Raw genomic sequence first — 24,809 nt, 5'->3', positions numbered from 1 at the left:
TGTTTGAAGTTTTATAGACCACTTGAAATCAATCACAGCGTAAAGTGATGCTACATAAGGGAATGAAAATGATTTACTCACTGATATGGGGTTGTATGTATATAACATAGTGAATCTATTTGTTCCAGAGTATATTCAATATACTCCTTGTGTGACGAAGTGGATAACGAGTATAAATACATACTTACTGATTATTTTATGAAAAAGTTTGCAATTATATTTTTGAAATAGCTTTATAAAGCCTGTAAAACATGAATTTCCTTCAAAATGCTTATTATTGCTCTTTATAAATTTAATATTCTTAGTGATACAGTTTTGTTAAATACTTATTGTACTTAAATTCTCAATTGATTTCCAAACTGCCTCATAACTTGTTATTCTTAAGACCTTATTCAATTTAGATTTATGTTTCTATTAAATACGGCTTAAGTACGTTTTCAAAGTCTTATTGCACTTCCCATTTGTTTGAAATCATAAAGTTATTTGTATAATACTGGTTTTTTTGAGTCGACAAAGCGCACTTAAATTTTGTAAAAAAATAATACATAGCTCCAAAATTTTAATTTTAACTTTATGTACGTGTTTGATCACATTCAGTATAAGAAACTAGTCAGTTTAACTAATAATGACTTAATTTTAACTAATAGAGAATGTGAAAGAATTCTTTATGTACATACACACAAATATATATTTAATTATAAAAAGCGTTTACTTCAGTAACTGAATTAGAAAATGAAATATGTTAACCTTAAAAGGAGAAAATGTATTTAGATCCTAAAATATTAAAAGTTATTCTTCCTCCACGTTAGGACACACATCTCCCATTTGATCTTGCCCCTAAGATAAGTGGCAAAGCACTATCCAGTGCAGAAGCAATTTCAACCTATGACTAAGTGCCTCATACTACTATGTAAATGAAGGTCTAGCTATGAAACTCCACGGGATATGGCGCTCTTTAAGCCGTTAGTGGCTATAAAAGGAAGATTGAGTCGGTTTAAGTTGTAAAACAGAATGATCAATGGGCCTCTCTGTACAGAGAAATACGAGGACGGTATTTCACTATCCAATAAAACCGTTAGTTTTAGAGCGATAGCAGACAGTGTGAAATACGCCTACATTGTGCCAATACCTGAGACCAATAACTAGTATTTATGGAATGGTGTAGTTTCGGTTAACCATGAATGAGACAACTATAAAACCAGTTGGAATCGACAAGTATACTCAGTTAAAGACCCAGTAACTAAGGCTTAAGTCTATATTGTCCATAATGGTGCATAATGTGAGCCATAAAGTCTATTTTGGTTGAAGATTCCTGTTATCCAATATGGATTGTCATATACAATTTTATGACGAAGTTCATTGCCATTAACATCGTCCATAAGGACTGTCATCATCGCAAGGATTCGATCCCTAAACTACCATCCTCGAAGCCCCGACCTACCGGTGTCGAATTCGATTACCGGACACCGCCATATTCCGGTAAATAGCCGGATTGGATTATAGGGAACTGTAAACTGTCATAAGGTTACGTGATTCCATTACAAGGTCACACTGCCCGGTCCAAATTGACTGAATTGGATCACGTTAACTGTCCGAATGTAACTCGATTTGATTATAACGTTACTTTACCTGTCCTAAACCATTTATTGGATTACGTAACCACATTACTCTTCCAGATAGACTGAATTGGATTGTTATCAAGTCAGTTTATAAGTAATTGGATTTAGTTATAAGAATACCTTACCTTCCCCAAAGTTATGCCCTTGGTTGGATTGCTTTGCTTGTTTAAAAGGAGTTGGATTGGATGATTTAAACTGTCCTAACGTAACTTATTTCATTATTAAATCACGGTCGAAACAAATTTTAGAGTATGTCACCAAAAAGTTGAGTTAGATTATGACATCTGCTGAATTCATCTAACTGGACCGTTACTTCTTGTACTGTGTGGGTATTATTAAAGAACAATGCCATATTCCAGTGCAGATTAGAAGAATTATAATAACTTATTAATAATACTAATAAACTTATTTAATTAATTGTTGATTAATTTAATTTTAATTAATTAAAAATAATAAATTATTAATTAATTAAAGGTCAAAACTATTTGAAAAAGTTTACGAGTTCGTCAAAGTTTTGGAAGATTTCATTATTTAAGAATGCTGGAGAATGTGGTAAATCTGACTGTATAGTGGAATAAGTAACATTGGGTGTCAGTTCTGAATGATACACTGTTAAAAATAATCTTAACTTATTAATGAAATATTTAAACACAAACTGTGTTCACCATTGTTTATTTTGCCTAAAATTAAATTAATAGTTAATGTAACACAATAGTTGGATATAAAATACTGACTTATATTAAAAAACTGACAAAAAAGAGTGGAGATTTCATGGCAATTAATTTTAGTAGTTCGAAACCTTCACGTTAAGTTTGGAATTGTAGGGCCAATGTTCATGGAAATGTGTACATTATTTTAGAATTTATGCTAACAATTCTAAAATTTCTTAAGAAGGTATATGTATAAGTTTAATATCAACCTATAACTCAGGTTTGAATGTACGTAATGATAAGTAGGCAGAATTAATGATACCATGAATATGATAACTAAATCATTTTTAAAGCAAAATAAGATGGACTATGCTTACCGACCAAACCAGCCAGACGTTCTCTGTAGCTATGGATAGCTGATGCCGACAGCAAGTTCGTATTTGCCAATGACGACAGCAATTTATTTTATCTCTGATGACGTATTTATTACGTATTTATTAATTATCTTTACGGCTGTATGATAAAATACAATGGTTTCAATTTACTCCTGTTACGTACTCTTATAATAACATTTGCTATATATGATTTAATGACCTTTGCCATTGTTTTATTTAAACTACTTTGAAAACTCTTTATTAGATACAAAAATACAGGGGCAATCAGAAAACGGAAAAAAAATACTAGCTGTTATAAGTACATTTGGGAAGGAATTTGTGTAAATTAGGAATATCAAAGGCCCCAATACTGAGCTCTTACGTACACCGCGTGTATTACCTTCCAAAAATGCACGACTTTGCGTCACAAGTTCTTGGAGGATGTCTGGGTAGATAATCCGAGTTTTGAATCCAACCGCAACGGTAGGGGTATTATGACAGTAGCTCTAACACTGTTAATAAGAGTACCCCACAACTCGTAATATTTGTTTAGAATATTATACAGAGTGATTGCTTTACCTTGCAAGAAATACACATTTTGAAGTGAAAGAAACGTTCAATTTCGTCAATTTGTTTTCTATACACTGATTTTTGGTAGTAAAGTTTAATTTAAAAAACTATTATTTCATTGTAATTGGCTTGTTGTACACAATTGTATTCAGTATTACATTTTCTACAAGCTTCTCTTTAAAAATCTATGTTTTTATTTACCTATTTAATAAATTAATTGTACATTAAACATAAAAAATCGTTTTTCGAACACTTTTTTGTGTTTTACATACCACATCATAAACAATAAGAGAGATACAGTTATGGAGCAAACTTTATTCAATTTATCATGTCAAAAACAATTAGAAAATACTGCATTCGTCTCTAAAACCCTCCTCCCAAAATTGCAGCAAATGATTATTTAAACTAGAGTACTAAATTGTGGGTGAAATATTTTGTTTGCCGTCACTCAGTAACAAAGCATTTCCGGATCTATGTTTATATGAACTTTTTTATTATTTTTTATAGTTCAATAAGTTCAGAAAGTGCCAGTAACACTACCAGAATCACACGGTTTATAAATAAAGTATTATCAAAAAGTTAAATGTTTTGTGGAAAATAAAACAAAGTGTTTCTTATAAATTGGTACGAAAAAGTTACTTTAATTTCATCAACTTATTATCAATTCGTCACGATTACAGATGTAAAGCACAGTTTAAGAAAACAGATTGCCCATTTGTTGAGTTTTCAATAGAAATGTTTTCTCTTATAGAAACGTTGATAAGATCCTCCGTGTTACTAATTTGTTCCTTTTACAGTGCGAAGGAAAAAGCGTCAGTTATGAAGGACGAAACACGGAATAACTAATGACTACACGAAGATAACGTCAATTATCACAACTCGGGTGTATCGATAAAGGAATATTGGCACAGGAGCGATAAGAGCTGTCAGCATTGGATGTAGTTTGCCTTCTCCACTCCAGAAAACACGGGAAACCACTGGCAACCAGCATGTGCAGATCACCAACTAGGTCGCGCACTCGCGTGAACCAGCTGGCAACGTCAGCATATTTGTATTTATGGGCAAAACTATAGGAAATAGTACTGTCTTAAATAAAAACTACCACGATTATACTGTACATGTCCGGAATTGCCGTATTTTTTAAAGTATCTCTCCTTTCCATACGTTATAATATTAAATGGCTGGAGGTGAATACAGGAGTTAGAACTTAACGTGTAACTCATTTGTAACAGTGAACTAAAACAAATAACAGTTGTAACTGTAACAGTGTCATTAGAAGAACATGCAACAAATCTTGCGGAATCCTGTTTTGAGGGTGATTTGCAATAGAAAAATGTGTATAAATTCTACCTAACAATCCCAGTAGGAATTTCGCGTATCTTTTTTAACTCATAAAACGCTCTGAAAACCAACAGTTTTGTGAAAGTTAACTGAATCTATTATCCTACAATACTTTCAAGCTACCTTTGTCAGTTATCAATAGTATAGCAGTATTAAATGTTAATAAAACAAAACTTTCCAATATGGTTTATTTTTTGGACGAGGCCTTTCGAAACTACCAAAGGTTTCATCATCAGGCGACTCCACAAATAAATGTTTTATTTTTTTATTTGAGGAGGCCGTTTGATGATGAAACCTTTGGTTTCGAAAGGCCTCGTCCAAAAAATAAACCACATTGGAAAGTTTTGTTTTATTAACATTTAATACTACTTAAAATTATTTTCCAATTACTCCAACAATCTTCAATAGTACAGTAGTCAATAAGTTACAATTAACTGTTCTACAGTTTGGAAATAGAGATTACATAATATACCCGTACTGTGAAAAAGTCTTGCAGGTTCTACTACATTTACATTTTGTACAGTTAACCTAAAACTCATTTCTCTAGCCTGAAATGTCCCGTTCTATTTAATAAAACTAGCATAAAGGGGTGCGAACGTAGTGAAATTTTAGAAACCAAAATATCGATAGTTGTTTCTTGGGAGTGAGACTAATATGAGTGAGACCCGAGCAGTCGCGATTGCACAATCAGATGTGTTCACCTTGGTCGGCAAAAGGCGGGAAGTGAGGCAGTAGCGAAATAATCACGACTTGGAAGATTGACGATCACGGGAATTGCTTTTCATGGCTCAATCATGAGATATGAGTGTTATGTTTCCTACTTGGTTATGTTCAGCGATAGCGAATCTAACTAATAACCGATTATCGCCAGTCCGGTCGTGCCGCAGGGCGATTTATTCGGTACTCTTTCTCGTCCAGTAGTCGGTATTCGGATTGAGGGGTGACAGAGGCAGAAGTTTTAATCACAGTTTTAAAATAAATAAGATAGACATTTTATCCATCAGTTTAAATAGTAAAAAATGATATTATAACATCACATTGAGGTTACTTTAACAAATGTTTAAACAGCGAGAACCCATAAGAAAAATGTTTATGATATTATATATAAATACTAAATCCGAAAAAACGAAGGATTATTCGCTTTTGTATATAGTATAAAATCAATTCAATAATGTTATCCGTGGTAGCCTACATACAGATACAATACTACAATTGTACTCTTATGTACAGAGTACATAAGAGTACAATTCACAAATAATTTTCACTATGAAATGAGAAATCAAAAGTGAAGAAATAAACAGAGCACCTAGAGTAAAAAACCATGGACAACTATGAAAAGCTAAGGTTACTTTATTAGAACGACATACTATAACACAAATTTTGGAATTACCAGACGGAAAAAATTTAATGATTTAAGATGGTTCTGATTTTATAGAGGGAAAAGTTACCCAAAATTTCTAAACATACAAGATTCGTGACGTATATACCGTAGTATAAGGCATGCATTAATTTGAAATGACTGGTAAATTGTTTTCATTTCCACAAATAAAATTGACGTATTTTGTACTTTTCAAAACTTTGACAAGTACGGGACATACCGGGGAATCATAAATACATATAACATATAAGTTAGTTCTTCTCAAAAGAACGATGGTATTATGATGCGGTTGCAGATATTATTATAATCAACCATTTATACCATTCAGTTTGTCCATGACACATTTCACTCATAATAGCGTAAAGATGGGAAAACTTGATACTTACACCTGGTTTTGTAAATGATCCTTTTTAATGATTCTGTATCAATTTTTGCATCCTTAGGCATGAAACAAAAAAAAGGGGGGAGAGAAAGACACTTGTCGATTATAATGAAGTCATGCGTCTATTATACATGTCGGAATTACGCAGAGGATAGACCACCTAGCTGAAAGAGAGCTGGGATAGTAGACTAGTAAGTAACTTCAGCTGAAAGAGACTGACATTGCTACTCTCGTGTTTCTATTGTGTCAACTGTGCAGACCCAATTAGGTCGGAAGAGAAACCAGTCGACTATAGCGCGGTTATGTCCGTTGACAAAATTATGTAGAGAAGGCTCCATATGGCTGCGAGAGAGCTGAGGCAGTGGACCGGTAAGTAACTTCAGCTGAAAGAGACTGACATTGCTACTCTCGTGTTTCTATTGTGTCAACTGTGCAGACCCAATTAGGTCGGAAGAGAAACTAGTCGACTATAGCGCGGTTATGTCCGCTTGACAAAATTATGTAGAGAACACTCCATATGGCTGCGAGAGAGCTGAGACAGTGGACTAGTAAGTAACTTCAGCTGAAAGAGACTGACATTGCTACTCTCGTGTTTCTATTGTGTCAACTGTGCAGACCCAATTAGGTCGGAAGAGAAACTAGTCGACTATAGCGCGGTTATGTCCGTTGACAAAATTATGTAGAGAAGGCTCCATATGGCTGCGAGAGAGCTGAGATGAGATAGTAGACTGATATGTCACGTCAGCTGTGTCAGGCTGAGGCTGACACAGCTTGACACACGGCTGCTGTACCAATTGTGCAGACCCTAGGGACTCCCTCCTTGCTCGTATGGCAGACGCTACGCCATCATAATCGTGATAAACACAGACATCAAGTTTACGTACTTTTGTTTTCAAGTGTTTTAAATAGTAAAACAAAACATTGTCACATTTAAGACATAGTATTTTTACTGAACAATTTATTCTCGATTGCCTATTCTACGTTATCCTGACATTTTATTTTAAGCCACCAGTCGTGTCAGCAGAACATCTTGGTGTGTAGATAAGATTTGTTCGCGACTAATATTGTACACCCTTGACCTTGTTCTGACAACCGAGATATTAATGAAAGTCTAACCTTAAAGTACACTTGGAGAAATGTTTCAAGGAAAATGCGCTCGTCAACCGAATAACGAGCTTCCTGTCACATTTAAACATCAAACTGATTTAGAGCAGTGCTTCTTGACACACGGATTGTTCATTCTATTAAAAAAGGTAATCGTGATTCAATACATATAAACACGACTTAGGTAATCGTGATTCAATACATATAAACACGACTTAGGTAATCGTGATTCAATACATATAAACACGACTTAGGTAATCGTGATTCAATACATATAAACATGACTTAGGTAATCGTGATTCAATACATATAAACACTACTTAGGTAATCGTGATTCAATACATATAAACACGACTTAGGTAATCGTGATTCAATACATATAAACACGACTTTTCAACAAGAAAATTAGTGTCTCAATACTTGTACCGATGACTGAGTTACAGTTTCATCGTGAAACGTACATAATAATGTCATGCTTTATGATAACGCCATTTAATTTTTTTGGCACAATTCAACATAACCACGAACCTTTTGAAATAATAATATTTTTTTAGTACGATGTTCACCACAGTCTGCAACAATATAACTCAATGTTCGTCAGAAAGTGTCTCGGTTTTTATCATTCAGGCTCTTTGGTCATTGAAATGTTATACTAAAACGCGATGTCTTATATTGTGTGACATATCAGTTAACGTGGTTACACTATTCGCAGAAATCATATTCCACAAATCGAGTTGTAGAATAAGAAAAACACTGTAAATCATACGTAAAGCTTGTTTAAGGCCTGAAGTACAGAGATATTACAGTACTGCACGTGTAATGTTCGGTTACAGTATATTAGGTGCACTAGGCGGTGAAACGCCCGATCTTACATTAGGTTTTGTTTAAACAAATTTGTTTTGTCGTAATTACACGATTCCCGATGCACGAAAAGGATTATACTTAATTTTTTTTTAAAAATGTTTGATTTATTAGCCACTAACACTTTTAACCCAAACCCAAATCCATATTTGGTAAAAATAGCAATATTAATCATCGATTAGACTGGTATCAATTCAAATTATAGTTATAGAATGCTTAGACAAAGCATCAATTTTCAATAAAGCCTACTTTATTGGTACTCGATGAGTCATTTTTTAGTCATACTACGCAACTACCTTAAATATTTAGGGATATTTACAATTTCAGTATTTTAAAATATTAACCCGAATAATGCACATAAAAATTGTATTGAACCGGAAGTACAGATTTATAACATTAACCAAAATATTTTAGTAATATAATCGACAGTAGCAAATTTAAAGTCCAAGAATATTTTTGCACCAAAAACTGTCAAATTTATGTCTTCTTCAATAGATTTCTGAGCGGAGCATTCAGAAATTGTGCTCCTATCGGCAAACAACCTCTTCGAGGTCCTACCTCTTCAGGGTTCGGAATAAGGAGGACACCCCAGAGCACGGTTGTCCCCGCCCACCTCTCACGGCATCGGACAGCGTTTCGTCCTGAGCAGCTGAGATGAGTGGGATGGAAGCAGTCCCACGTCCAGCGGCTCATTTACACGTAACCGAGGTCACTCCGGCCTCAGCCCTCGGCCTCAGCTGGTATCTGTCACCTGCCAGCGTTACCGATAGACTAACAAGCCCACTGTCGACTGAGGCAGAAGGCACAATAACGCTACTATGCGGCTAACGAACTGAACAATTAATCAGAGTATTCATCGGGATTTAATCTCAGCAATTAACAATCTTTGATTGAGCTGTTATCTATGAGCCAAAATGGGGTTCCAAAAATAAAAATTGACCAAAACAAGCTAATATTTGAAACAGATTAATCGATGGACCTAACTCATTACTACTACAATTTTTGTATTGTTGGCCATGTATTATTATTATTTTAGAACAAGCTGAATATGTCGTGGTACCGAATCAGTTCATTACAGGATCAATGTTCCACCAAACGAAAGAGTGTGCCTATTATTATGATTAGGCTTTGTAGAACTTGGTCGGTTTAAGGATAAACGTAAGGTATTGCAGCTCAGTGAAACATTGTGGTTTTGCGTAGGTTTAGTAGAAATCTACTCATTGAAATTACACTCATGGCGGAATTTCCGCGTGGTATGTTGAATTTTTGTAGATCAAGGTCCTCACACACATGCAGGCTTGTAAACATGATAACTACAGACGTAATTTCCAACTGATTCCAAACATACTTGAAGTGTAGAAAATTTTAAAAATATGTGTTGTTCCCTTCTATACAACGTGTTCATCTCAAGTATTCAACAACATTCACAAAACCGCCCATTTCATCATACGAATTTTTATATATCTTATGGTTTGAAGATATTGGCCATTAACAGTTTCTAAAAGGAACTAAATTATATCTGCTTAGGAAAAATAAGAATTGAATTATATCCGCCAATTGATATTATGCAGTTCCAATTCCACTTTCCTATTCGTCCTATTCCTATTCGACGAACGTCACCAGCTTCCCTCCTCTTCAGCTCAGTTCTTTCGGAACAGCCTCTCTAACCAAAGCAGCGGATATGAAAACTGTAACCTGCCGACCTGCCGGAAAATTCTAAGACTTCTACTAAACAGGTGATAGTAAACGGTCACTATGATATATATACAAACTCATACCACCGAACATACATATATATATATATATATATGTAATATTTAGCATACCCCTGACAGATGTAAATTAGGCCGTACCCCGTGGTAAGAACACAACCCTGGATTTATATATTTACGTACTATGATTAGTTCGAAGAAAAGAAACTCAGATTACTTTCAACGGTAAACATTATAATCCATGTACATTAATTCGAGTTTCTACACTCGAAAAGAGACGGCAACAAAGTAACGCCTAGGGATCACTGATACTGCAGCGTGAGGTCCTTACACTTATTCAAATGAGACAGCCAATGTATATTCGAGGTGGTGAAGGATGCTCACGAAAACCGGAAGTGATTATTATGATAATTTCAGGAGCTCGGGGAAGGAAACGTTTACGCGGCGTGGGTGTAAGGAGGCCACGTTTAGTCCACTAATAGGCTAGGCGGGTAGAACCGAGAACTCGAGAAGCGCGTCACCTACGAATATCATTATCGGTTTGAAAGTTCAAGATCGCGGAACAAAGAATTGCGCAGATATTCCGTATTGATTCTTAGGTCACCGATTTATCGGAGTAGAGGACGACCCAGCGGGCTTCACGAGTATTGTGATTGAACAAACACGTGATTGGAGAGCAATCGCCATCTGGGTCCGTAGATGAGTAGAGTAATGTTTGTTTATCAAACGGAGAGGAAGGCCAAGGTGATTGCAGGAATTTCTGTAGATATCGAGATAGGGAACAATCTAAAGTGATTTCACCGTATGCAATAACATACGTGTTAAACATTTCTGCTAATCTGAAATACTACACTGTTAAAGATTGTGGAATATTCCTTCCAGGTAACACATTTTTACGGTGGAGATACGGAATTCAGCGAATGCAAGGTTGCCCTTGGCCTTCTGTGTAGAAGATCGGTTAATGCGAGGGCAAAAAGTGGAATACCGGTCGGTATTATTACACTGTAATGTTGTCAAACCCCTTAACGAGTGTGGATGTAAAAACTGTTGCTGAATGGGGAAAGAATAAATTCACGATGACATTCACGAATAACTCGTTTATTATTATTAGTAAAACATTTCTCACGGCTCTCGGTTAATAAGGGTCAATCAGTCATGCCTGTTCACTGGTTGGCATAGAACTAACTGATATATACTGCCTTCCATTGTATGTTGAAAACTGTATACTTATAATACACAGGGACAAAGATTGCTGGAAGTAAATTCAATGTGATTTGCAACTCAAAACTAAACACTCAATAACTACCTTAAGTAATCTTTCCAATTGTCCCTTTAACCCATACACAGTTATAATGGCGCAAAAAATGTCCCACGGATGGTGGGTCTATATTAGGTTGGATGAAGGAACTGAGCCATTATTATTTTACAACCTGAAGGTCAGAATGAAATTACAGCTACATGCATTATCCAACCAAACGTTATCTCAGTTAGAGGTCACTGATAGCGGAAGCGGAACAATCACTGTAGGAGGACCGCGCCGAGCTTGGGTAACACATGGCTGTTGCCTGGTGCAAGGCATCGTGGAAAGAATAGCCGGAAAGGTGAACCTCATTTACAAGTTGAACTGTCAAAATAAATAAGCTCTTCTCGGGATTTGTATGGACATGAACTATCTCTTTATAAAAAAGTATTGTATAACTAATTTCCATTTATGGTTCCTATGTTTACTTAATGCTCAACGAACTCTAACAGCAATAAAACCAAAAACAATTTTTACTCTCGCAGTTATACAAATAATTTTAAATTCAATTGATTACGAAGTGGAACGATTTACATGTAATTCGTGCTTATCAACAATGCGCGTTAAATGTACATTTTTATATCGAAATTAATAAATAAAGTACCGGTCGTACTGAGAAGCATTGAAAAAGTACGATACCAGAGAAATAAAATTAATCATCTGACGAAACTTGTGCAGACTTTTTTTTAAATATTCTCGATTGCCGTTTCCGTCTTTTTCTACCTGTCCATTCCAACCGTTATCGTAAATATTCTGTCACACGAAATGCACAAATAAGTATTTTAATGTACAGATTATGCAAACATATAAATGTTTACACGTATCTTAGTACGCGTGAGGCCTCACACCTTTCCGAGAGATAACACGGAGGCAAATTGCTCACACTTATTTTTTTTACTACTTTTACTTTTTATTCAATTGAACATCTTCTCAAAAATACCTGCGATTGTTTTGGACAGCGGTCTCTCAAAGTATACTAGGAAATAATCTGCATAATATTTTCTGACAGTAAGAAACATATTAAAAGTACTGTAGAATCAGCTGACCTAACATTTACACTACGAGGGAAATCGCTTGTAAGGAAATTGGCCGTGTACTTTTTCCTACGTATAAAACAAATTTTCTTTCTTACGCCAAAAGAAAATGTATACACCATGAAAAATGGAACTTGAATTTATTATACGTGATTAAATTCCAATTTTTTTAATAATTTTTGACTAAGGGAATATTCCCGGAACTGGTTGCAGGGGAGAAATGAGTTTAAATTATTTTGAACACGAAGTTAGGAAAACACTAATAAATGTCAAGGTCAAGTAATGAAATATATGATAAGAGATAAGACGAGCTCTCAAGCTGATTATATCTTTAATTACAAATTTGTTAGCAAATTCCGAAAACTGTCTGTTAAAATACACCGGATTTCACAGACTTTTTTAAAAAAATACGATGGATTCTGATTTAAGCAGATTTCAGAGTGAAACTCCAATCACAGTTTGTTGTATTAGAAAAGTATACTTGTTACATATTGTTGAAAGATCCTATATTTAGATAGTATTTATTCTAGCGCACTCAATAGGAAAACACTTGTATTACGAGGATTGAGGGTTATTTTATGAAAAAAACTAAATTATTACCACAAATTGGTACATATAGGTCTAGTCAGCTACCTGTAAGTTTTTTGGTCCATGTCAATAAAAGAATCAAATTTATAAGCTGTACATTTTTTATTCACTGTCGATTCTAATATTATGGTATTCATAATAATAAAAAAAAATCATAACGTTAACACTATATAAATTATTTTTGGATGTAGTATTTTGATTTATACATTACAATTACTACCGTAAAATCGAAGGCAAGATACGAATTTAATTTACAAAAAAAGTTCATTCTATAAAACCAAAAGTATTGTGTACGCAAACACAGTTCTTTGAAAACAGGATACCATCGAAACATTTCAAGGACAGATGCAATCAAATCAAAAGCACCACGATTGTCGCAGTAGGCTAACAACAACCTTGTGAACAAGTAGGTGTATTCAATTTAATTTATCGTATCATACGAGTACGTCAGTGGTAACGATTGCTTTCTACTTTTAAAATTCTAACTTTTGAGTGGCAATGTACTCACGTGATGCTAAATTGTGTTGAACCAGAATATTAAGGAAATAATGCAAATGAGATGACCTGTTATACCGTCGTTATCTGTATTCTTGACCCATAACGTTCGGATCACGGTTTAGGAGTTCGTTACAATCATAAAACGTTTTTAATTTTGATGAGTTCCATGGCATCTTCGCAACTGCCGTTCAGTGTGGTCCAATGCGCCAACACGTCACTACACGAGTTGTTCGCAGATAGTAGGCCTACGCGCGTGACCCGTATCCCCGAAGGGTCTGGTAGTCACGCACGTGCCAGACCGTGATACGGGTAGTGTGAGACCAAATGATCAAATGCGCTAATGACGTCCCCAGCAGTATTGGGTTTATCTAACGAGCGATACGATTTAAAACAATGTTAATGATTTACTGTAACCAACTGAGAATGAACAAACAGTTTTATCTCGATAGATTTCACAGTTGGATCTTAAACCTATGAGAAAAAAGCAACAGGTAGTTTATATCCATGTTAGGATACTTTCTTATAAATGTCGAGTTCTTTGTTTGAAGTTTGTTTTTGACGATGAAGGATTTGTGTAAACAGAATTTTTCCGGATATTTGCCATCGTTTACCGACTGCAAAAAGTCAGTAACACTACGTTTCGAGACCTGCAATCTGATGTCTTCTTCAGATAATTAACTAACCTAACACATAATTACAAACAAGGTTAAAACGAATAAATGTTTTGTTTCTTATTAAATGGACGTTTTAGAGTTAGTGAAGTTGACACACAACATAGTGGTTGTGATTCCTGGCTTAGGCGTGACATAACGCTCTGGTAGGGTTTGTTTTGTTTTTACCTAGTTTGTAATATTATGTGTTAGGTTAGTTATTTACCTGAAGAAGAGATCAGACACGGATCTCGAAATGTAGTGTTACTAACTTTTTGTATCACTGAACGATGGCAAAAGATGAATTTCATAACTCTTCACAATTTTTAAAATTGTTTTGTTACGTTGACAGTAGTTTAAGAAATAGTGTTTTTATACGTTATGACTCTGTTCGAATCATTGTAATATGTTATTGAACAATAAAATATTCTATTCTAAACAATTCATTTTGTGGGGTACGAAACTATACATAATTATACATATATGATGTAGGAACATTATAACTTGTAACCTTCTAAAATTATTTTTATCGTAGATTACATTTTAAAAACATTCGTATTTATGACTTTTAAATAATTACATACCGTTTAGAAACTTTTAATGTTGCAAAGAAGTTTTATTAGAAAATTATCTGAGGAAATAAAAGAAATACATTTATGAAAACTATTAATTCAAATATTTTAAAAACCTATATTTCTGAATGAATTTGTTATTATAAATCAATATTGGTCCTTCAGTATACATTCGAAATGTATATAAAAAATACTTTCTTCTTAATAGTAATTTAAATCTTACAATAAAATGTTACATATAAAATCAAACACGATAAATACAAATTTATTATACGACGGTTCTTATTAAACCTTTCTTCTATGTTTTTATAGCATTGCCCCTGATGAAAACAGCAGATACCATTTCTCAAAACGTCTGGTTCGCCTAGTTAAACATCTAATTACATTTAACTATGCTAAATGATAATAATATAATATTCATATAATATTTTTAAACCCTATCACGAGGAAAAATTAAATAAATACATCAAGTCATTTAATATTTTGAAGCTATAATTATTTGATTAAAATTTTAATAGTTACAATCGTAAAAACAAAAATAATTTATTCATTTGTCCTAAGTCGTGTATACCTTCAGGGAGTATAGAACTTTAACCATTTACATTTTACAAATACGAGACTACATTTGTCGTATATAACAGCATATATGTTTTATACTATCCAACTAATTATCAATCCAAAATCACAGACTAATTAAACAGCACTAATGCTGGTAAATCTTACGCAAAGGTTAAAAATATATTTGTTTGGAAAATACTAATTTATTGATTTATTTAGCTAAATTACTTTTTGGAATTAGGTATTATGTTTTAATAAAGAAACTGAGATCTAAACAATTGTTATACGTAATTGCAACCGTAGTAAATTTGTCTTACATCTTAAAACATTTCAAATGCAGTAACACAATTCGTATTTGTTTTTTATAATTTAATATTTATTCGTAAAACATAACTTTTAGAAAAGCAAATAAGGAAAATCAACATAATGACAATGAGTAGAAGGAAAATAACAGCAATCATTACAAACAGAACATGTTCACGAGTTGTCAGCAAACTGGTTTATATTGTTCTAAAACTACACGATGAATCGTGAACACCCATATGCTTAAAGCAGCACGATGATGCAATGTGGAAAAGTAGGGCTGCAGGAAAGTAGATGTAAATTGCTCCATATTGACCGTGATGTACAGTGATGTAACTTAACGGCCGTGTATTCCAAGGCGAATTGTCAAATTATGATCACATTTCATCAACATAACATCTGCAAATATGGTGACTTAACTAATTAATGTCCAAACGACCTTTCCCGATGTGTCATTAAAGAGTTAATCACTTAGGTTATCCTTATAATGCTGCTTTCGATGCCATTCATATCTTAATACGAAATATGTGGGAATTTACGATGTATATTGTTCATTTACTTCCTCATTTCTTTTCAGCTACATTAAACTATTTTTTGAAAGCTATAGAGATGTGCTTTAGGTATCAGATTTATAAGTATTAACCACACTACAAAAATAGATTTTTTTGTTTTGGTATTTTTAAGCTTAATGTCTTTTTGGCAGATTACAGATGATCTGTAACTACAGAACAAATACGTCTATAGGTACTATACCAAACGGGTAAGAATCGTAGAATTTGATGCCATACCATATTATGTTTTTTATAACACCTTAAATCTCTTTAAGCACAATATGGCTTGGAAATAGATAACTCTAACGTAGTATGAACTTTACTATAGTTTTTTTAGTGCACAAAAAAAGAAGAGAGGAAAATTATATTTATCCTAGTATAAATAGTATTGGTAGTTACATAACACGAAGTATGCAATCATTGAAGCTATGGGATAACGTGTCCTTGAGAACTACAGTTAGCCGACAGTTCCGAGAATAATAAACCTCACTCAGGCGTGCATATACAAAGGTCCATTAAGGTGGGATAAAATTATCCTTATTGGATAACACTAGTAGCACACACAATAAGACGGTTTTTTCGCTTACAATGAGTCAGTGCTTTCATCAATAGCATCCATATACGCATTTTAATTAACTTACAGTAGTTTCCTTACTAAACTTCCCTTACTTTTACACTTCTGGCTAGTTATACCTTCAAGTTGATCCTACACTGGGTAAAGCAAAAATCAATGTGACACTTACATATGGGAAATCCTATGGATACGCAGGAGAGCCACATCACTAACCGCAAATGTCGAGATATTGGAGTGCAAGGGTAGATCATAGGTCTAGTCCACTGCGGGAGACGGTGTTGGAGTTAGTGAGGCTCCATGAGTGTTAAGGGCTCTTGCTAGCCTAAACATAAGGGCGTGCTACACCCTGCGTCCTTTGGCTAGAAAGGCTTTCTCTTCTTCCAAGGAGACATTAGAGATTAACGCTCAAAATTCTTCCTTATAGATCTTGAAAGAAGGCGACCCCCCCAACCTTATCTATATAGAATATCCTGTCACTCCGCCAGCGCAAAGGTCCTTTAAGGATTAAAGGCAATTTTTCAGGTATTTGTCCTAAGAGAAACAAAAGAAAACTTTCTTTACTGTCGAACCATTACACTGCCGACCACTGTTAAATAAGGCATTCAAATTCTTGTTTTGAATATTTCCTTTTTATCAGTATTATGCCCATCCTCATGGGCTTCTTGCCTGTGCGAGGATCTTATCAAAGAGAACAAGGAAGAGAGTCTTCAAAGTTAGCCGCGTTAGGCCGTGAGGCAACAAGCTCTCTAAATTAAATTCCTGTGATAAATTATTGTTAAGATATTCTCTTCTCTAGAAGCAAACCAATTACAAAACGAATATATGTATTGCTAGTTAGGTTTATTATAAATAGATTATGAAATAAGTGGCCTGGACTAAAAAAAAAACTTTTTCCTAATATCAGAACACATGTGACTACCAAAAACGCGTTCACTGACTGGTTAAAATACTCCAATACCATGTAGGGATTTTCATTGAATTACGTGGCTCGTCACAGTAAAATCCCTCACCATTCAACTGAAGGAAATGGATGTAGATCGTTTCGACATAGTATGCTCGTATAATAAAAAATAATTTCAAGTTTGCCAGGATTGCTATCTTATATTTGAGAATATTTATAAGATATTACACTGACTTAAAGGGATTGTATGTATCCCTTATCGTAAGGCTCTGACCACTGCGTCATTAGCAGAGAGCATCGGGTACTTTTACATGGAGGTTAAGATGTCCCACAGCATCTCTGGATGAGTTCCAGTCACAGCATTATATCCTGGCTCATTGTACAATACTCAGGAACTCATGGGACCCTACAGTGGCACCACAGGAAACCCATGCAATACTTTACCACAGGATCGTTGCCCTAGAATGATTAAAGTCACCTGTTCGAGGTGCCCTCTGAAACTTTTACTGTGTCCCTAATGTGACTGGCTGCTTTTAAAGTTCTTATCAAATTCATGTAATTATGTTGTCTTTGCCAACCATATAAAAAAATACAAATTTAAAACAATCCAATATAAAATAGTTAAGGTGGTATTTGAAATTTATAGTGCTAAACTAAAATCACCATTCCACTACTTTGGCCAATCCACTACTTCGCGGTTTAATTTTTAGTGGAGAGATAAACCAAATTTTGATAAAAAAGTACATTACACAATAAAGTAACTTTGGTGTATCCTTAGTTGATAGCTCATAGCAGTTTGTAAGGATGTGGTGGGCAATGTGGTTGTATGTGTGTAAAGGTGTCCATAGGTCTCCGTACAGTATAGGTCCAAATCCACAAAAACTTAGAAGTGTTACTTACAGAACATAAGAACGGCAAACAATGACAACCAAGCACTACTGTTATGATACGTTTGGACATTGGAAATTTAAAGACCCACATATAAACATAAATTATTAGTAGTGTTTTACGATGTTCTTCGTTTTAAGAGCCATATATACGCACAAAAAAAAAAAAAAAAAAAAAAAAAAAAAAAAACACTTTTAACTAAATAACTATTTGGTATTTTTTAGGCTCAACATTAGGGCAAATATTCTTTAATTTTATTTGTATAAATTATACATCTATCATGAAATAAACCAAAAATACCCCAAAAATATAAAACTAATTTAAGAAAACTGTAATGTTAAACAAAAAAACTGTAATGTTTTTATACAAATCTATAAATAATAAGGAAGAAACTAACTTAAAGCAGCCGTTAAATAACCATAATCTAGTATTACGAACACTTGTTTAACTGCAAGTTCAGAATAAGTTTGTTAAGCATTTTACAACTGATTGAGATATTAGAAAATACGTAAAATTACCGACTAATTCGTGATTAACCTTTACCATGTTCTTTAAAATCAATAATTAACCAGCATACTCGTAACGTTCACACAATATATTTCACGACTTTGGCAAATATGAAGAGAAAAGAACGTAAACCATAATGAATATTGGTATAGTGAAAATAAAACTAGATTAATGCACTCGGGTAATTACATAACTAAGGTTAATATTTTGTACACGCTAAGTAAAGGCAAAAAGTGTATGCGTTGCTTACTAGTTTGCGGCTCATTACAAAACATATATGTTATGAATCTCTTTTTTATGTAATCTTAGTCTCTAAATTACATTAGTTTATTAATAATCACTACTTAACAAGTTTTTCACCGAGATGCAAATTAATCTTTTATTTGCTTCCTTGTTACCTTTCCAGAATCATTTATTTTAGAATCATTGTTAAAAAAAAAAATTATTTGATATTTTCGTAAAAAATGCATAATTTTAAATCAAATTTTGGTGTACAAGTTTTTTTGTGTGATATCTTTAATTTTTAAGTATTATTATGACAGAAAAATATTTTTAACTAGTCCTGTCGTTCAAATAGAAATGTACGTAAATAGAATGTTTGGTATCTGATTACATTACATCAGCGTTTTTCTCACTTTAGCTAAAGTATATAGTTATAATCAACACTGTAATAATCAGGCTATTTAAGTTTTTTGATTAAGATCCTTATGTATTATATAGTTTCGAGGATTATTTATTGAATTTTCTGTTGTAAAAGAATATTCCAATTTTCAACCCTTGCTAAAAATTAATTCCCCGGGGTATAGTAACTCGTTAGTAAATAACTATATAATAATAATGGATTGTTTTAATATAATTACACATTCGAAACATGACGTTGATGTTCACGATGCGTCTCTTCAATTATCAAGTAGTAATCACTCAAACTTATGTCAACTAATGTTATCTGTCATTGTAAATTGTACAGTTTTGAGGATAACTGCGTTAAAAGGCAAGGTTGGAATGTAATAGCTTATTTTCTTCACGCAAAGTACTTTTTCTTAACGAGTAGTTAGTGAAGATTAGTCCAGGAGCTACGTGGACTGCAAGTTTTCGGATTTTTTCGGACTGATGATAAAAACTTGCAGTCCACGTAGCGCCTGAACCATTAGAGATATAGAAAAACTCTAAAATGCAAAAATGTCTTATTTTGTAGTGTAGAATATAAAAACAACATAAAATACAGGGTGTTCAATAAAATATTTTAAAGTTGGCCGCCATATTGGCAAAAATTATGAAAACTTCCAGTCCACGTAGCTCCTGAACCATCAGAGATATTGAAAAACTCTCAAAAGCAAAAATGTATTATTTTGTTGAGTAGAATCTAAAAACAACATAAAATACAGGGTGTTCCATAAGAGATTTTAAAGTTGACCGCCATATTGGAAAATGGCGGCCATCTTCAAAAAATTTGAAAGTGTATCCCTGAGTGAAACTTAAAATTGAGCAAGTTCCAAATTTAAAGTGTGGTGCTAAGTCGTGTAATTAAAAAGTTAGCTATTGGATCACTTTAAAAAACTCACCCTGTATATATATATATATACAAATATATAAGACATTAAATTTTCTAATAGGCAGAAAACAATCTTTAAATGTGTCTTTCGTCACGAGAAAGAGGGTCAAATTAATTACATACCAAACTTAATCTATAAGCCATAACATTAAGAGCGAGGTGTAAATAAAAAAACATTTACCTACTATTTATAGGTATGAATCAACTACACTACCAGATAAGACAATACGATAGTTGCATAAGCTGCCATTTACGAATGTATTTAACGAGAGTGAGTTTTTACTAGAGCCAATATCACTTATTAACACACCCAGTGTATGGTTTTCACTACATCTTGGTACCTACATGTTGCTTTTTGACAAATTATAACCCTGAGGTGCTCAATATGTTTGTGCTTGGGAGATTTCAAAATGCAATGTTTTTTGTGTCGACTAATAGCGAATTGATGTGGGGCTGCTATATCCAGGCCCGTACTTAGAAAATTTTACCGGGGCCCCTTTAGGCCCACCCTCTCCCCACATTTATACGGAAGCAGGTAGCGGGACATGAAGGGGCCCGCCAAAGATAAGTACGGCCCTGAATGTTAAAAATACTTTTGAAAACTACTTTATTCCTATTTTTTTCATACAACAATATTAGTATAGTACTAAATTTAAACGTAAACTATGTAGGTTGAGTGGTAGACAAGCTAAAAACATACAAAACCTCCGAAAAAATAATGACATTTTTCTTTTTATTTAGTTATTATTAATTTTAACAGGCAAGGAAGGCTTATCACGATCAATAAACGTTTGTATTTGGAAAATATTTTAATCTAATAGAGGATTTTATCATATATTAAGGACTCGTACGTAATTTAAAAACTGATAACGTAGGAAATGTAAAATGTGAAAGGCAAATAAAAAAGGTGACAATTTATGAGACGTTAGTGCAACTGCTATAAAATTATAATAGTTAGCTAAAATCCAGGTGGCCCACTTTTTATTTGTATTAAGTATGATGCTATAGGAAAAGATTGAAGGGATTACTGGATACGACAGGAACTTCTGTAAGTAGGAATGTAGGAACTGGCTGCAGTTTTTGGTAATCGTGCAATCACGGTTCAGTGGTATTGTATGACTCGAGTCATATAGAAGTAGCTGATCCATTGTATGCGAGATTTGGCCGATCCACTCCATTCGCCTCTAATGCCGAGCGAATGTCTCGACCGCTCGTCAATCAGAACTGGTTTGGCTCTGCTGCCTTTTGTGAATTACCCATTGGGAAAGTACCGTGATTACTTTTGTCCACAAGTCGTCCTTCTGGATGTGGGCGTAGTTGGTCAATGGCGACCATTCCAGTCAATCGTTCCAGTCTTTTTGTTCGGGTTTGTCGTAGTAATAGAATGTTTACTGGAATCCCGACGCGGTCAGTGGAAGAAAGACATTGTTGTCGTCAATGGGGATTCACAAAGAATTTAATGTCGTTTTATTCTGTATTACAGAATGGAATATTTCTATAGTATGACTACACTGGTGAAGGAACTCAAGTAGTTTTTATAAACTATTTAGCCAATGAACCAGAAAAATGGCGGACTCAACGATTGAGAATAAGTATGGAGTAATGTTTAAGGCAGTTAACCCTACGTAGTTGATTAAAGAAAAAGACGGGCACACTGTAAGAGATAAACTAAAGTCTCATAATAAAATTCAATTAATTTAAAACTAGCCACACTTAATGACAAATACATTAAATACCACTCCATGAAATATCAACATAATTATATAGTATATCTCAACTGTGTACAGTATAGTATATTTATTTACTCGTATACGAAGTATTAACTTTAAGTTACGCATATCATATTCACATAGAATGTGGCTCATAGCATTTGTGTAATGTCTGAAAGGATTTTTACTGACAAATAAGAAGAGAACAATTTAAAATGAAAGTTGCTCAGTAAACTAATAAAATTAATCTATGTATAATTTGGATAGATTGGCAAAAATACATAGAATTCTTTAAAATGTGTACACAACACTGGAATATTTTTGTATAATGTAGTTTTCATAATATAAAACTGTGTGTATATATATATATATATATATATATATATATATATATATATATGTTTGTAAACGTAACAGTTTAAGGTAGAATAGCTGAAAAACAATACTCACAAGAACAAACGCCGCAGTAGATCAAAAGCAGGACAGTCCTGAACAAGAGTTATCAGCAGAGGGCACTGTTGACAGTTGGCATTTGACAAGCACGAACAGTTAATACCCGCGTTTTAGTACAAAAACTTATCGGTTCAAAAGATCTGATTTAAAACAGTAGCAGCTTCAGATAGTGACGCGAAGCAGATCGGAAATCGTCGAGCACCACTGCGAATAACATAACGAAACAGACCTAGCCACGAGAGGTTCTCTAGTTTGCTGAGGCCTACGAACGAAGCAGGCGGCCTACGGCCTGGTAGCTTGCACTCTACAGAGTGTCCGCAACCGCACCGTGCCGGACTAGGACTAGAGTCTGCGGTAGCAGCGGACTCGGCTAGCGGCTTCCCCCACTCGACCTGCCGCCAGTCGTCAACCACTTACTGCTTCTCTCTCTCTGTCTCTCTCACTCGCCAGTGTTCCGTTGCTCCCGACCATTCCCTGGACCCATTCCCGGTATTGCAGTCCGGATCCGACCTTCGATTCCGCCTGGCTATCGTATTGGCAGTAATCGTTTCAGACTCATGTGCATATTCAGCAGACTCTTCGCGGTGTGAATCCTCTACAGTGATGGCCCACACATCTATTACGACCGAACGTGGCTATTATAATTACACAAAATAGTACTTTACTCCACCACCCGCTCTGAGGAACTGAGCAACTTCTATATTCCTGTTCATTTCACAATTAAAATATTCAAGAAACATATACAAAACAATTCAGGTTTATGATTCATCACATTAGCTTCCCATTCTTTTGGACATATCATTACAGTTAAACAACCCAGCACTGATAACCCCATAGGCAACTTTCTCTTTCAAAGTACAGGCAGGCAAGTCACTCGAAATGGTTTTGAGAGCGAATTTCCACTCTATCAAATATGAAATATTCAATTATATTTCTAATAATTTTATGTTATTTTTTTAATATTCAATCTAACACTACATTTTTTAATTTTTAAACAAATAAAAAATTTATGTATTTTTTACTCTAAGAAGAATGTTTAATACATAAATTATTTTAACTGGTTTTTATTATAAGAATTGTTTATAGCTGAATTATTGTAATTAACATTGATGTAGATGTATTTATGTAAAACAATCTGCATGAAAAGTATGTTTAATATAATAAAACAATTTCTTAGTAAAATTTTCTCCCTCGATTAGCAATGCTAGAGGATTAGATGTAGTTTATACATTTACTGCAATGTAATCAATGATTTTCTGAAAATAAACGAAAAAACACATAAAATATATATAATCAGTAAACAAGTAATGTGAATCACTTGTTACGAATGTCATTTCCATTTTGTTTCAAGAGCCACGATATAAAAAAATTGCAGTTGTATAAATAAGGCCTACTACTACTGGGTATATGAAAGTTTCAAATTTCCTATTCCCCCGGAAAAACTATATGGAAAGATTATTACAATTCATTAACGGAAGAGTGTGAACAGCAAATAAGACATTTTATATTGGTGTTTCATTTACTTCCTTTTCAGGAACAAATCTAAGGAAAATTAAGAATATTTTTTTAACTATCCGTCTTATCCCATACATTATTTATAACTAACATTCAATTTATTCAGTGGCGAATCCAGGGTAGGGGCCGTTGGGTCCATGACCCCTCAGAGATTTTGAAAAAAAAGGAAAAACGTAACCACTCTTATATTGTAAACATAAAATAAACAAAACGAAAAACATGTTGTAAACCTAACGAAACAAAATTCGAGTACGAGTAAACTTCTTATAAATACTTATTTCTTGCTGTAACGAAATGAAAACACCTTTTATAGTATAGATAATGGTAAACTAAAACCAAGGTGTCCACCGAAAATCAGTATTGGATCCTGTTTTGAATGTGCACGTCTACTTTCTTTCGAATCCCAGTTAGTTTGGTCTGAAACTGTCGGACTGTTGAAAACCACCGTATAAGCGGCAATATTCACAACTCTAATAACAATACGAAGTAGCCGAAAAGCTGATTTCTTAACGTTGGTGGACACATTGTGGTTATGAACATAAACAATTGAAGTACAACATTTAAATTACATCCACCACTTCTTATTTTGAACTTTTATGAAAGGAGAGTGTAAGTTGGAAAACTGCAGTAGTATATCTTTTGGACTTTTGTAGGGCCATAAAGAG

At 34.0% G+C, this 24,809-nt stretch overlaps 1 protein-coding gene across 1 annotated transcript in view; it reads right to left on the bottom strand.

Moving 5' to 3' along the window:
• Nucleotides 1-22,993, bottom strand: part of LOC124368753 (probable G-protein coupled receptor No18) — a 93,690-nt gene extending 70,697 nt beyond the window's left edge. The window contains exon 1 of the mRNA XM_046826097.1: nt 22,627-22,993. The gene's annotated coding sequence lies outside the window, so the exon portion shown is untranslated. The remainder of the gene's footprint in view (nt 1-22,626) is intronic.
• Nucleotides 22,994-24,809: the final 1,816 nt, after the last annotated feature.

This window comes from Homalodisca vitripennis, chromosome X, assembly GCF_021130785.1.
Source record: "Homalodisca vitripennis isolate AUS2020 chromosome X, UT_GWSS_2.1, whole genome shotgun sequence".
NCBI lineage: Eukaryota > Metazoa > Arthropoda > Insecta > Hemiptera > Cicadellidae > Homalodisca > Homalodisca vitripennis.
This window is presented reverse-complemented; position numbering and strand designations above follow the sequence as displayed.